General features: G+C 47.1%; 1 protein-coding gene across 5 annotated transcripts in view; it reads left to right on the top strand.

Annotated features, from left to right (window-relative positions):
* Nucleotides 1–4,564: 4,564 nt before the first annotated feature.
* Ptk2b (PTK2 protein tyrosine kinase 2 beta) overlaps nucleotides 4,565–15,894 on the top strand; it is a 127,844-nt gene continuing 116,514 nt past the window's right edge. For 3 of the 5 annotated variants that reach the window (NM_172498.3, NM_001162365.1, NM_001162366.2), the window contains exon 1: nucleotides 4,613–4,782. The gene's annotated coding sequence lies outside the window, so the exon portion shown is untranslated. Of the gene's footprint in view, nucleotides 4,783–15,894 lie in introns of all 5 variants that reach the window. The other 2 variants (XM_017315926.2, XM_017315930.2) reach the window with 2 other exon arrangements.

Below are 15,894 nucleotides of genomic sequence, written 5' to 3'. Positions count from 1 at the left end.
AATGAACTTATAGAGCTAGAATATGGATAATGAATGTTTAGTTAGGAACATGGAAATACATGGAAACATTTCTTCTGTATCTCCTTATTGATTTATGATGAACTTTTCAACATGAAGATACTTGGCATACCATGTGGTCATTTGTCCTGAGAAAGTATAAGAACTAAGAACGACAATGGGAAAGGATTCTCCTTTTTCCTTCCTCTCAGGAATAAAGATTTGAGCCTCTTTTCAAAGTGAGTGATTTTTCTCTGCAAGCATGACTTTCTCTGGCTGGCAGAGTTAATACCTGATCTCAAATGGTATTACAGAGCAGTAGTCATAAAAACCACAGTACTAGCCCCAAACTGACACATAGGCCAATGGGATAGATAGGATGGAGGACTTAGAAATAAGCACGGGTACAGCCAGCTAAATTCTGATAGAACTGTCAAAAACACATCAGAGAACCAGCAAGGCCCTGAAGGGGAGCTGGGAAACCAGAATTTCCACAGGTACAATGAAACCAGATCCTTATCTCTACACAAAAGCAATTCAAACTGACCAAAGGCCTTAACTTAAGACCTGAAACTTTGAAAGTGCTAGAGAAAAGCACAGGCAAAGCACTTCAGGACACAGTCCCAGCAAGGACTGTAGAAGCAGGACCTGCTGAGGTTTGGTCTGTTGGCTGTGTATTGTAATGCTAAATTCCTTACCTGAATGAAGGTCTAGCTGCCAGCCACAGTTACCAACTTTTTCTGTGCAAAACTTGCTCCTTAACTTAAAACTATTGGTTAAATAAAAATGTCTACAACCCATTGCTGGAGGATTAGAGGTAGGTAGGTTTTAAGTTAGCTGGTTGGGTGAGAGAGGAAGAGGGACAAGGGAATGGGAAGGAGGCCACCACGAAAGAAGATGGACCGTGAGCACCTGGCCATGAGTAATAACAAGAATCTGGGGCAAACCTCTGGGAAGAAGCCAGGCCAGCCATTAGAAAAGTAGATAAGTGGTGACCCCCAGTAATTGTCAAAGCCAAATAAAATAACCACAGTCTGAGTCTCATTCATTCGTAAGCTAGATGTGGATAAGTTTAAATTATATTAAATTAAATTAGACCCTAAGAACACAAGCTCCCACGTTCTTATGACATCTGTCAATCTCAAGAATTGACAAATGGGAATACATGACCTTAAGAAGCATCTGCACTATGTATCAAAAGATGGCCTAGTCGGCCATCACTGGAAAGAGAGGCCCATTGGACACGCAAACTTTATATGCCCCAGTACAGGGGAACGCCAGGGCCAAAAAGGGGGAGTGGGTGGGTAGGGGAGTGGGGGTGGGTGGGTATGGGGGACTTTTGGTATAGCATTGGAAATGTAAATGAGCTAAATACCTAATAAAAAATTTTAAAAAAAAGAAGCATCTGCACAACAAAGGAAACAATCACTGAAGTGAAGAGACATCCTACAGAATGGGAGTGGGATGGGGTGGGGCAGGGAGGGGTGAGGTGGGGGAGGGCTCTGCCAGCTACATACCTGACAGAGAGGATTAGTATCCAAGCTACATAAAGAACTACAAAAACATCACAAAACTAAATTGTCTGATCAATAGATGGACAAATAAACAGTTCTCAAAAGAAGAAGTACAAAACCATCAATAAGTACTTGAAAAGGTGTTCAACATCCTTACCCATCAGGGAGATGCCAATTAAAACTACTTTCAGAGCCGGGCGTGGTGGCGAATGCTTTTAATCCCAGCACTCGGGAGGCAGAGGCAGGCAGATTTCTGAGTTCGAGGCCAGCCTGGTCTACAGAGTGAGTTCTAGGACAGCCAGGGCTATACAGAGAAACCCTGTCTCGAAAAACAAACACAAAACAAAAAACCAAAAAACCAAAACAAAACAAACAAAACTACTTTCAGATTCCATCTCACCAGCTAAGGCTAGCTGGTTAACAGAAAACGTCTGTGTCATTCAGCCATAAATCCTGAGGAAAGAGTTGAAAGAATACAAGTTAGACACCACAGAGACTCTTGATGTCCATGTTTGCTGGATCTATATGCACAGAAGCCAAGGTATAGAGTCCACATGGATGTCCACCAACAGATGAGTGAGAGAAGACAATGTGGTACACAGACACACACGAGTTTTATTCAGACACAGAGAAGAACAAACAATTATGTCATTTTTTTTCTGAAAAATAAATGAAACTGGACATCACTGTGATAAGCAAAATAAGCCAGACTCAGAAAAATATCAAACGCTTTCTTTTATATGCAGAATATAGATTTTAATAATTATATAAATTGACCTTGGTGGTGCTGGCTGCTTATTCTTCCTATTTAGCCAGAGGAAATAGTGAGACTGTCTAGGGCAGCAGTTCTCAACCTGTGGGTTGTGACCCTCTTTGAGACTCAAATGGCCCTTTCACAAGGGTCACCTAAGATCAACAGAAAACACAGATATGTGCATTGTGATTCTTAACAGAAGCAAAATTACAGCTATGAAATAGCAACAAAGGTTATTTTATGGTCGGGGCGGGGGGGGGGGGGTCACCACAACACGAGGAACTGTACTAAAGGGTGGCAGCGTAGGAGGGGTGAGAACCCTGGAGGAGAGTGAACACCAGCCCAACAGGCAAGACACTGGGTAGTGAGTTAGCAGCAGAGTACCTGTTATAATGAAATATGCTCGTTTTTTTAAGAAGTGACCAAAAAAAGTGCTCAGAGAAGTTTGAAGGAAATAATATGCCAGGTAAAGAATACAACGTGTGTGCACACAGAACAGAAGACCTTACTAGAGCAGAGATATGGCTGTAGTTCATATGTGTGCCCACATGAGGGCAGCACACACAAACCCAGCTAGTCTTCAACAGTCAGCCAGCTGCCATTCCCTCAGGTAGATCTCGCTTTACACCACAAGACGCTTTACCCACTCTTTCCCAAGTGCAAGGATTCAGAAAGCCACCCCCTGCCAACACCTTACGCCACCCCACTGCTCACACCCTCTGGTAGTTTTTTTTGTCCTGTGGTCATGTACCCCATACGCTGTTCACAGTCTTCACTGCTCCCCCAACTCTACCCCTCCACTTGTCTTTGAGTGCAGATAGTTGATAAATGGGGCCCTTCAGGATGGTAGAGAGGGTCCTGCTGGCCCAGCAGATGGCAGGGTATATTGTGGTGTTGAGGCATTTGAGGGTGGGTGACGCTAGCTTTAGATAGGGTTTTTAGTAGACATGGAGGATACAGCTAAAATCTACATTTTGTTACATCTTAAGACATATGAACTTTATAGCTTTAATTGATTTTATGATTATTGCTATTGGTTTTTCGGGACAGGGTTTTTCTCTGTAGCCTGGCTGTCCCGTAACTCACTCAGTAGATCATGCTGGTCTTGAACTCAGAATTCTACTTGCCTCTGCCTCCTGAGTTCTTAATTAATTAAGTCTGCTTTCTCTTGAGAAGCCATCACCACCACTCTGAAAGATGAGTGTTGGTAGCTTCTGATGGTCTCCTGGGGCAGCAGGTCTGTTGAACTTGGAGGTGGGGTAGGGTGAAGAAGTGTCATCATGAAAACTGTGGCTTTCACAGGGAGTTGGGCAGCTTGATGTTGCAGTCTCAGGACTGCTACTATCAGAGACAGAACTGTGACTAAACCCCAAACCCCAAAGGGCACAGGATAAAGATGTCTGGGGCAGGGTCTCCTGCTAAGTCCAGCTCACTGACCTCCACTTAGGAGAAAGTCAGAATCTTTCTCGGGCTAGAGAAGTAAATGATGTCGCAACTTAGTACTTTAGATCTGCCTCAAGTACCACTGCCTTACTGATGCAGTAAAGAGATGGCCAGCCTCTTCGGAGGGTCACGGATACAAACTGATGCAGGGAGAGGGCCACAGAAGAAAATCATTGTAAGGCTTCTCTAGTCTTTTCTGGTTTTGTTGTTATTAATGCTGGGTTGGGGTTGGGTTTTGGGGTTTGGGGTTTTTTTGTTTGTTTGTTTGTTTGTTTGTTTTGTTTTGTTTTGTTTTGTTTTTGAGACATGATCTCTTTCAGCCTAGCCTCATCTTGAACTCACCTCATAGCCAAGGATAGACCTCCAGAGCGTTGGAATTACAGATATCCACCACCTACACTCAGTATTATGCCTTTGGTTCTGGGAATGGAATCCAGGCTAGACACACATTCTACCGTCTGAGCTACATTCCCAACCCCTTCCCCGACTGTTTTGGGACTGTGTTCTGGTCCTCCAGGGTCTGGGCTCAGAAACCCAGTCCTAGGTGTTTCCAATCCTGTACCAGTCATATCGGGCATCCCTAATATTTATCTGACCTAGGGTGAGGGCCATTTCAAGGTGTGGAGCCATGGGGGCCACTGCTGAGAACATGGGTCAGGTCTGGTGACTAAAGGCTGCAGAGAAGGGTGCCTGGAAGAAGCCAGGTGTGGTAGGAGTTGGAGGTCAACCAACTGCAAGAGGTCCGGAGCACCTGAGGACCCCAATTGGGGCCCTAAGGCAATGGGCTCTGGCCCCCGGGTCAGCCGGGCAGCTCCAGGAATTGCAGGCGGCATCTATTTCAGAGTTTATGGTAAGAGGTTGGAGCCTGCACACACAGACAGCACACCCCACCCTTTAAGGAAGTGGAGAGGAGAGCAGCAGGGGTGTGGTTAACGACCGAGAGGAGGAGGGGGAAAAACAACCTGTCAGCCTCTTACTCAGCCTCTGCAGGCAGAGCCGCGCGTCCTACCTGCGGCGGCTGCGCTCACCTGGCCCAGCCCGGAGCCCTGGCCCGAGTCCGCGCCTCGCCCGAGGGTAAGTCCTGCGTGTTCCTACCCAGCGCCGGGGTCAGGGACACTTCGATCGCTCGACTTAAGTGGAAAGCTGGAGAGGGTCTACAGTTCCAGTCCTTCGGGAAGCTTGAGAATTCCTGGAAAGGTAGCCAAGGACCCAGAAAGTCGGAGGCGCGGAGCAGGTGCTTTCCCTGAGCTTGCCGCCCTGAGCTAGGGGGTTAGGGAGGGCGCTAGAGAAGGCATCTATTTTTGGAGTTCTTTTTAAGACTAAAGGGTGTTTCTCCCTTTTTGTCCTGTTATCTTATTCAGAGAGGGGCGACTAGGGGCACGATTGAAATCGGCTCAGCAACAATGCTTGTCTCTAAAGGTTGGATTTGGGAACTCCGAACCCAACCGAGGGCTTCAGAACCCAACTTCAGCTCTAGCTCAGACCTCTGCCCAGGCACGGCGCGCTCTTCTCCACAGTGCCCTTCGGCACCCATGTGGCCTATCTTCCCACCCCTGCACCACCCCTATCCCCAGCCTCTGGGACGTTTTGTTTTTGTTTGTTTGTTGTTTTTTTTCCCTGAAGCTGGAGCTTTAAGACAAACGGGGTTCTCCAAGAGGAACCATACCATAGTGTGTGTAGTGTGTGTAGTGTGTGTGTGTGTGTGTGTGTGTGTGTGTGTGTGTGTGTGCGTGTGTGTTCGTGCTGAAGTTCCAAAGTTCACACCAGCCGCACTGGCTCATTTTGAAGCTGCTTTCCCCATGCCCCTTGAGGGTTAAGTTCTGGGCTGCTGTTCCTGCTGCCAGGCTGTGCGTGGGCAAAGCTTTGGGTGGGTGAACAGCGAGCATATGGGTGACGTTCTGAGGCCCACCAAGTCCTGCCACCTGCCCTCACCCTCAGCCAGATGACACCAATATCTCCCATCACCCCTATACTGGAAGCAAGATTCCGATTCCGCTGTGCTCCTTGAAGAAACCAAGCTGGGACCTGAGGGTTGGGTGTGTGTGTGTGGGGGGGGGGCATTAGCCCGGGAGAATTGGAAAGCAGGAGGGAGAAGAACCTTAGCAGATCTTGTACCAGTCTGGAGCCCGCTGAGACAATGCATGGTTTGGAAAGGGTAGGGGTACCAGGCAGCCGCAGTGTGCTCAGGTCAACAAACTCTTGCGGTTCACAGTAGCTACCGGGTGGGGGCGGGGGCGCAAGAAATGCAGAGCAGGGGGTGGGGGAAAAGTGACTCACGACCCTAGGAAGGAAGGAAGAAGTCACATTCATAAGAAAGACCTAACTTTGGCAGGACAGTCTGCCTTCTTTCTTTCACTTACTAGCATCCTTCCTGAACCCAGGTACTCCTGTCAGGTGAGGGGAGACGGAGGAGCCTGTAGCTCCAGCTGCCCAGCTAGGGCGGAGCTAGGATGGGCGGGACTGTCGTGAGAAGAAATGAAGTTCCACCAATTACAGTGCCAGAGGGTGGGCAGGGCTGGGCAGGGACAGGTCCTGAATCTGTGGCAGAAGCAACTAAGAGAACTGAAGATCAATAGGGATTAACTAACCGAGGAGAAGAAAGCAGGTCAGAGCCTGAGAAGTACAAATCCAAGGGCTAAGAGCGGCAAGAGATACCGGGGAAACCGAAAGTAGCCAAGAAGCCCATCTTGTTAGGAGCCTAGAGTTCAGGGGCCAGGAGGAGCTGCAACCTTAAATAGAGGATGCTCCCCAGCCTAGGAAGGCGTGCTCAGGCTGCCATGGCAACTCCTCTAGGAGCAAAGCTTGGAACCTCAGGCTGCTTGAAACTTCCCAGGGTGCCTCCACTCCGGGATGGAGGTGCCAGATTTAGCAAATGAAAACATGGGGCATTCAGATTTGAATTTTAAATGTACAAATGTGTTGAAGACTTGGTTCTCAGCGTTAAGTATGTCTCATGCAGTATTTGGGATATACCTAATACTCCGGCGTTACTCACAGTTTATCTGAAGCTTTACTGGATGTCCTGAGTCTGTCTGGGACGCGGAGGCTGATGTTCTTCCGTCTAGACTGCGAACTAACCCAGCACCTCAAGAGCAGGCTCAGGGCATATTTATTTTGTGACAAATCCTGACAGGTCCAGTTGGAGGCTCATTCTAGGACTGGTCATGATATTGCTATTGAGAGAAGAAAAGCAGCACCCCAGACAGCTTACACATCTGCACAGCCGAGGGAGGGTCTAGGGACCGTGAAAGCAGCTTAGTCCACTTGGTAGTAACTTGGAAAGACACTGGACCAATGGTCCTAGATTCAGACCTATGGGGAAACTGTTGGATTCGCTGAGCCTCAGAGCCTATTTGTCGAGGTTTAGGGTAGGAGCCTTGATAATGTATGAAAGCCCCACTTGAGTGCTATGTATATTAACTTGAAACGACACATTCACAGTGACGGAAAGAGCATCCACAAAGTGCCTGGGGTGCCATCTTCTCCTGTTCGAATTTATAGAGTGTCTGGAGACCGCAGGGAACCTGCATTGGCTTGGTTCCTGTTTCTAGTGAGAAAAGTTTGTCTCTCAACAGAGGCGGGAGGGAGAGTGAGACAAAGTTATTTCCTCAGGGTTCCTTGCCCATCCAGGACCCTGCTTCAAAGACAGAAGAGACAAAGGGCTCTCTTCCTGGAGGGCAGCAGGTGGGGAGAGAGGACTGGCTCAAACCTTAATTAACTGGAGAGAAATATGGATGGATGAAAAGAAAATGTGCTCAAAACACCCAAAAATGCACCATAAAATTAGGTTTTCATTATCGTTTGTTTTATAATAACTTCCTTATTAGAAAACTCAAGCTGGGGCAAGAAGAAGGAAGGGCACCCAGTGAAACAGGTTCTGGCTTTAATGAGAACATTCCTAAGGAGACCTCCTAAAAGGGGAGAGAGAGAGAGAAAGGGAGAAGAGAGGGGAAGGGGGAGGGAGAGGGGGGAGGGAGATGGAGGGAGGGAGGAAGGGAGGGAGGGAGAGAGAGAGAGATTCCCTTGTGTACTAATGGGTTGTATTAAACGGTCCTTTTCTTCAGTGATGAATCTCTGCCTCCCCAGCCCAGCCCATTTTGTCCCCAGTCCCTTAAGGGTGCCATTTATCCGATAGAAATAGATATATTCTGCCAATGAAACATTCAAATGATATGTTGTTTATATTTACATGCCCAGGGCTGTGCTAGATCTCACAGAAAAGGCAAGTGTGGCTACAAAGGCCCACCAGGTTTTCAAGGAAAAGAAGCATTACACACACACAGAGAGAATGTGGATGCATGTGTGGGGTGCAGGCCACACAATCTATCAGAAGTCATTGCTCCCCCACACTTCTAACTAAGATGGACAAAGTTCCTCCTAGCATTCCTCCCAGAGTTATCATGCCCAGCTCAGAGACGCTCAGGAGCTTTTGTGTGCAACATTCCAGCCTCACCATTTTTCAGGAATAGAAATCTCCCTAACCCAGGGCTGCTTAGCCCTTCCTGATTGGTGCAGTCCCCAGTCTCTCATACACAGCTGGGGATTTATTATCTCAGACTACCTGGCCTGCCGGGGCAATGGGAACTTCAGGGAGTTAACTAAGAGGCGGAGACCAGAGAGGCACAGCTGGGATGGTTTGAGAGTCAGAGCAAGGATGAGAGAAGGGAGGGGTGTGTGTGTGTGTGTGTGTGTGTTGTGTGCTTCTCTTATCTTTCAGGCTGGCCTCAAGACAAGGGAGGGAGAGCAGGACCCTGGTAACACTAAAAAACAGGAACTTAGGATTACAGTGACTAACTGGACCTTCTCTGTGACCTTCTGGAGGTCATTTAGCTGTGGCTTCCTTATCTATAAGGCAGAGGTGGTAAGATGATGTCATCTGCATTAGCCAGGACACAAATAAAAGAGAGGTGACAGCTGCCATCACCCAGGGCAGAACAGGAGAGCTCCCTATTGCCCCCTCCTGAGTCCTGTGCTGTGCTGGGTCAGCCTGTGAGTGTCAGAGCATTGGAAATCTAGTGGAGAAGCCAGGCCCTGAGAGCACTGGGGCTGTAGACATGCACCAAGAAGTATAGACTATTGTTTTATTAATTAATATTATCCCTGAGAAGGGATACTCACATACCAACTTAATAACCTCTGCCATACATAAAACACAACAGACACACAGTAGATACTCAGAAGTGTGAACTCTCCCATGTCTTGAAATTTATGGGCTACATCTGAGCCTATAAGAAACTACTGGTTGTTGTGGTTGTTGTTGTTGTTGTTGTTGTTGTTGTTGTTGTTTTGTTTGACTGTGTAGCACACAAGTTTGTGGTGGGGCAGGGATGGAGTGGGTGAGGGGGTCGAGCAAGTGCCTGTGTATGCTTGGTATAGGTTAGAGGTCAGCCTCAGGCATTATTATCCAGAATGCCATCCATCTTGATTTTCCAGATGTGTTGTAGTTTCCCTTCCTGTTGCTGTGATCAAGTTCTCTGGCAAAAGCAGCTTAAAGGTGGGGAAAATACAGTCAGCCATGGCAGGGACGTCAAGGCAGAAGTCACTGGAAGCAGCTGGCCACATTATAGCTTCAACCCATACATGGTGTCCCCCACAGTGGGCGGGTCTTTGCACCCCAATTACTGCAATCAAGACTCTCCTACACAGGCAACCCCAGATCTTAGATTCTGTTGAGCTGACACCGCCGACCACCACAGGTTCATTTACCATGAACTTGCTCATTCTGCCCGGCCAGGGCGTGGCTAGCAAGCCGCAGGAGCAAGCCTAGCTTAGGGTGACCAGCAAGCGGTACAAGCTTAGTCTCTCCGCCGCATGGATCAGCTGTGCCATTTCTCCTGCCTGCTTCTGCTTTAAGTTTTCTGAGATAAGGTTATCCTGTGTACCCCATCTTGGCCTCAGACAACCATCGCCACTCCACCTGCTGCACCTCTCCCCACAAGTCCTGAGCTTTCAGGGATGTACTACCATGCCCAAGAATTTTTTTCCCCCAGTTTGGGGACAGAATTGAGGCTCTCACAAATGACAGGCAGACACACTCTGAGCTCCAATGAGTTCCACCTCAGCTTTTTTCTGTCCTATTCCTGAAGCCATAGACTACCTCTGACATGAGAAGAGCATTCCCCAGGCGGCAACGCAGAGAGGCATGAGGCAAACACCCAGTAGTTTTTATCTTGGCTTCCCAACTCCCAAGCCAGCATGCTCTGGGTACAACTCTTGGCCAGGAAAGATGATACCCACCGATACCCATCAGTCCCTGGAGCTTGAAGAACCATTTAGTGGTGTAGGCAGCAGAACATGGTGGCTATTCTTTCTAGGCCTTTTCATTTGGCATGCAAAGCTCTGAGCTGTGTGAGGAGGTGGCAGGGGAGGGGGCAGCCTTTTGAGTCACTCTGCTGTTTCTCAAGGTATAATTATTACTCGAGATGACAATCTGATTAAGAGAGCAGACTCCAAGCTGCACATTTTGATGCATTTCTACCTAGATGCCATGGGCAGATTGATACAGGGTAGAGTTTGGTTGTTTTGAGAGATAGATCAGACAGACTCAGGTGGTCTTACTGGTGGGCACCTCTCTGAATTCTGGCTCTCTCTAGCTTTTCCTTTTCCCCAGTGCTAAAGGGGCCAGGACAAGGCACATGACAATGTGATTGACTCTAAGATGGGCCATAGCCAAGCCCGGGAAGATGGAGCACCTCTATAGCTCACTTAATGTTTTCTCCCTTCCAACTCTCCTGACATAGTCACTAACATTCCTTTAACCACAATTTCGTGACACCCCCACCTCCACCACCTCCACCACCTCCCCCCCCCCCACCATTCTCTGCCACCTCTCCCCAATTTGGTGTCTTTCCTGTACCCATGAGCCTGCTGGGATTTTCTTCCCAGTTTGAATTTGGCTCTCCCACAGGGTTCCTCTCTGCAGCAGAGGTTCTGGCCACTTGAAACAGGCACACTGTGTCCTGGTTTCTAAAGTAGCTTTGTCCTCTTTCCACTTCCTCCAGTGCCCAAAGCTCTTTGTTGCTCAGCAGCAGCATGTGGTGATAGCACAGTTACAGTCGGGCTTCTCAGTTCACCTCCACACCTTCAGACTCTGGGGTTGCCTCTCCAGGTACACTCAATGCTGGCTCCCCAACATCTCTACGTCTGCTCTTAGCAACATCCGGTTCAGCCCCTTCCACTAGTGACACGGATTCTGGGCTCTGATGTTCAGAGTCATCAACTGAAGTAGTCTTAAGGGGGTTGTAAGTCCTGTGGGTCCCAAGCTTCAGGCTTAGTGCTATGGAACCTCCACCTGAATGGTGCTTCAAAATACCCATCAGTCCCTGGAGCTTGAAGAGCCATTTAGTGGTGAGTGAATAAAGACCTGGGCTTGAGAGAGCTGGGGCTAAATAGCTTTGAGGAAATTTCTCTACTTTTTAATGTGTGTGTGTGTGTGTGTGTGTGTGTGTGTGTGTGTGAGAGAGAGAGAGAGAGAGAGAGAGAGAGAGAGAGAGAGAGAGAGACCATCTGTCTGAGTCCTTGGGAGAGATACTTGATGCCTGTCACCATGTCCTATAAAATATCACAGGCATCATGCATGACAGGAAAACGAGATGGTTTGGGATCAGAACGATGAGAATTCTAGTCTTAACTTATTTTCTATCTGCATGAGCTTACCAAGCCTCAGCTTCTCACTTGTAATCCATTTCCCACATTTGTTGAATGTTTCTCTTACCTCCCATCCCCCATCTGAAGGCTCTTATCTACCTCAGCATGATCAAAGTCGGGGGAAGGGAGAGGGGGGAAGAAGAGGGGGAGGGGAGGATACCACATGGAGAGAAATATCTTTAAGAGAAGATGGAGATTTGTGGTTCCATGAGAAAGGCACTGCGTGCATAAGACTAGAGGAGAGAGACTACTTCTGACTCGAATGTGTCACAGAGCTTCCTAGGAAGGTTAGGGAAGCACTCTGAAGAGAAAAGGAAGCTCTGTTTCCATTTCAGGGAGCTTGGCATGCTGCTTGTGTCCTTAGAAAAGTGTAAATGGGAGCCTGCAGGTGGGAGGACCAGCAGAGTTGACTGACTCATTCTAGGTGTGGCCAAGGGTAGCAAAAAGCCAGAGTCCTTACAGGTGAAGAGAGAGATAAGACCTGGACGTGGAAGTGGAAGACTATGGATGTTGTTGGGAAAGCTAGCAGCTTTATTGGGAAGGCACCAGCGGGTACTGTTGAAGATGTTGAGTTGGGTGAAGGGGTTAAGGTCCGATTTGGGGAGCAGGAAACAAAGTAGACAGCTTAGCAGAAAACTTGAGCTTGCGTGGGGTGCAGACTTTTAACAGTCCATGCAGGGTGGTCTCAGAGGTCGAGAGCAGTGTCCAGCAGTTTCCAGGCATCAACCAAGGCTTCAACTTTCTTGGCGCTACAGTTTTGTTTTGTTTTTATGAATTTAAAAGCTGGAAGGAAGGGCTTATGGGACTGTTTGAGCATGTAGATTGTATAGGTCGTTTGCATTCTTCATGACCCTTTTTTGTTTATGTTGTGGATTCTCTCTCTCTCTCTCTCTCTCTCTCTCTCTCTCTCTCTCATTCCTGCACGTGTGTTCCATTTGATGGACCTTGCTGTTCTCAGGTCTGTGTTCACTACCATTCTGTCCTTTCTACAGTATCCATCCGATGGCGGTCTCTGAACACACAGCAATTTGATCTGCAGATCTTTCTCCTGCCGCATCTCCCGAGAGCCCTCCACTTCCAAGTCTAAGAACATCCCCACTGGAATGACTCACCTTAAACTGAAGTCCTTTCCTCTCACCAAGGTCTCTCCTTCCAGCACCCTATCTCCAGGCTTTGTTCTCTCCACACACCCAGGAGGCTCGCCCTGGCTTCCTACCCATCCTTTTCTACCTTCACTTTCCTCCTTCAAAGCTCACTCATCTCTGAATCCCACAGATTCTGTTTCATGCCTCTCATTCCTTCCTTCCTTATTTTATGGCCTCTACTCAAAGCTCAGGCCTTATCATGTAATGTTACTAAATAGAATTAATACCTCTCTCCTCCTCCCATCCCTAGGAGCTCTCCAGGATGGAATTCCAAATTCCTCAAATTTATGATTCAGGGCCCTCCTTTTTTAATTTTTAAGATTATTATTTAATTGCAACATTCCTTCGTTCCAAAGCCTCTCATATACCCTTTGCCTGCTCTTCTTCAAAGTCATGGCCTTGTTTTTAAATTATTATATGTATATATGTCTATACATATATTTCTAAGTATAACCTGAACAGTCCATATAATTCTACCTGTGTGTAAACCAACTTTAATTGACCCTTTTTACCTTGTGTCCTTAAATATCCCAAACAAAGCCCTTCACCCCTGCCAAGCTGCCTTGGTCACTTGTACCCACAAATCTCTATTCCTTTGGAGAACACCAGTCCCATCTCGCTTTTGCAAACCAAGTCCTACCTATGCCTGTTCTAAAGCTTGCTTCACAGCACACGTTGGAAACCTGCTCTTCCCATGTGAGCCTCCAGGCTTCTTGACTGCTGGGATCTGCAGCTTCGCATTCAATTCTTCCTAGCCAGGGAGGTGCATTTCCTTCTTCAGTCCTTCATACACCCTCAGATCCCATAGTCATGGGACTCCATGTCCCCATCACTCCTTCCCTATACACTCATGCCTATCTAAACCTGGCTACACAGACTAGCTCTTCCTCATTCCTGGCACCAGCCGTCGCGACATCCAGTTGTGACACAGAAGACATTATCAAGCCTCTTCCTAGATAGCTGTCTTCCTTCGAGGCAGAGGTTTCCTAAAACCCAGAGAGGAGTCATGGATCAAGATAAGGAGCCTGTAAATGTCTTTACAAACGCACTCAAGAGTCCTGCGAATGCTCCAGACTGATATGGTTACTAGTTCTTTTATCTTCTTGCTTTGAGATTGTCTGGGCCAGGATGAGGAAGGCCAGAAGATGGAAATCGGGGTAGCTTCAGTGTAAAGTTGAAAATACACAGGAGAGAGACCCACAAGGCAGAGATTAGCAGGGATCCCCAGGAACAGTGACCATCGTCAGTGTACATACTGTCGCCTGGACTTCACCCTGTGGACTCTGAACTTTTGGCTCCTGAGGTCTTGAGAGGTGCGGACTCCTGGTGTATGTTAACTGTTTATTCACAGAGTAATCTGTCATCCTTAGTGAGAACCTGACTCTATAGAAAGACACCTTTGGCATCTGTGCTGAGCCTCTAACCTGTGTTCACACCTAGAGGTGCTTGAAAGATTAGAGAGCCTTGCCCTGGGTTGGTAAGCTTGGGTTTATGGTATGCACAGTGTGGGAGTTGTCCACACAGACTCTTTGGAAGGTGTGTAATTTTCACCTCTGAGCTCACACATATGCTTATGGGAAGAAAGTTCATAGCTTTCACTTGATGTCCCAAGGAATCTAGAGCTCAAAGGATTACGACACTGGGGCTAAGGAGATAGCTCAGTGGTAAGAGTACGTGTTATACACGCAGATGGACCTGAGTTTGAACCACTGGCATCCACATACAAAGCTGGGCATGGTTAAAAGTGCCTATAATCACAGTTCTGGAGTTTGTGTAGAAATAGGAGGTTCCCAGAACTTGGTTGTCAGCTATTCTAGCTGAATGAGAATTTCTGGTTCAGTGAGACCCATGATCACTTTTTCTTGGCACTTTGACTAGTTGTGGGTCTCTTACAGAGAGACCAAAAAGACACTGCAAAAAGAACCTTCTCTGATTAGAGGTGAGTACTGTATTATCTGTGACTATCAGGATAAGTATTTAAAAAGCAGCTGGACACTCTTATCAGTCTGGTAAAGTAGTAGGTTGTCCTCTAGGGGCTAGGGCCTTTCTAACCATGGGCTCTTAATTATGTTTACATTACCAGGTCTGAGTTCCTGCCTATTGAGTGGAACTTAATTCCAACCACACAGCTGTTGGTTAGCCCCAAGGTTAGTACCACTGCACAGTTGGATGGGTCTTCCAGGCCAGACACTATTGCAACAGTGAGTCAAGGGGTTCCCTTCCCATGAAGCCTTGCTGCCTTTGATGCTAGTTGTTTTCTTGGTCTTAGCCACGAAATATCAATGTAATTTTAATTGAGTTTCCATAACTGCTAAGGATATTAAATACTTTAAAAGATATATTGTAGACATTTTTGTTTATTCTTTTGAGAACTCTTGGTTCAAATATGTGGTGATTTGGACAAACCCTTAGGTTCATCTTTGAATGACTAGTCGGCAGAAAGTGAAGTATTTAAAAGGGTTAGAACGATTAGGACAGGAGGTCTGGTTAGAGGAAGTCTGTCACTGGAGGTGGGCTTCCAGGTTTCACAAGCCTATCCCAGCCTCAGTCTCTCTGTCTCTCTGTCTTCCTGTCTCTCTGTCTGTGTCTGTCTGTCTGTCTTTTTCTCTCTCTGCTTGTGGATCAGGAGGTAGCTCTCAGCTACTTCTCCAGCCCTACCCCTGCCTGTTGCCATGCTCTCTGCCATGATGATAACGGACTGAGCTGTAAGCAAGTCCCCAAGCAATTGCTTTCTTTTATAAGAGTTGCCTTGGCCATGATGTCTCTTCACAGCCATACTAAGAAAAAAAATCTACAGCCCATTTTTAAAAATTGGGTCACTTGTTTTCTTGATGTTTTTGTTTTCTGGGTTATTTGTATATTCTGGATTTCACCCTCTATCAGATGCATGGCTGGCAGACTCTCTTCCACCCTGTGTGCCTCCCCTTCACTCCATTGCTTCCTCTGATATACTGACCCTTTTTAGTTTCATGGGCTCACACAGTCCTTTGTTAGCCTTGATTCCTGGGTAAATTCACAGAGTCCTGTTCTGCACTTGTATCATGTAAGGTACTGCCTGTGTTTTCTTCCAGCAGCTCAGAGTTCTAAGTTCCCCACTGATGTCTTTAAGCAGTCTGGAGTTGATTTTTCTAGAGAGTGATAATAAGGCTCTGATTTTATTTTTCTACATGTGGACACCCAGTTGTTCCAGTGCAGTTTGTTGATGCTGCCTTTCCTATGCTGTGTATTTTGACACTTTGTTGAATATCTGATGACTATAATTGTGTGCAGCACTTAAGGCTACATTTTATTTTCCTATTCCTTACTCGATGGGCAATTGCTATTTCCCACTTTTCAACGAGTATAAACAATGCTGCTGTGAATCTCATGTGCAGGTTTCTGTGTGGATAATATG

The sequence above is a fragment of the Mus musculus genome, chromosome 14, assembly GCF_000001635.26.
Source record: "Mus musculus strain C57BL/6J chromosome 14, GRCm38.p6 C57BL/6J".
NCBI classification, from domain to species: Eukaryota; Metazoa; Chordata; class Mammalia; order Rodentia; family Muridae; genus Mus; species Mus musculus.
The sequence above is the reverse complement of the archived record's forward strand: the minus strand, read 5'-3'. Positions and strand labels throughout refer to the sequence as shown.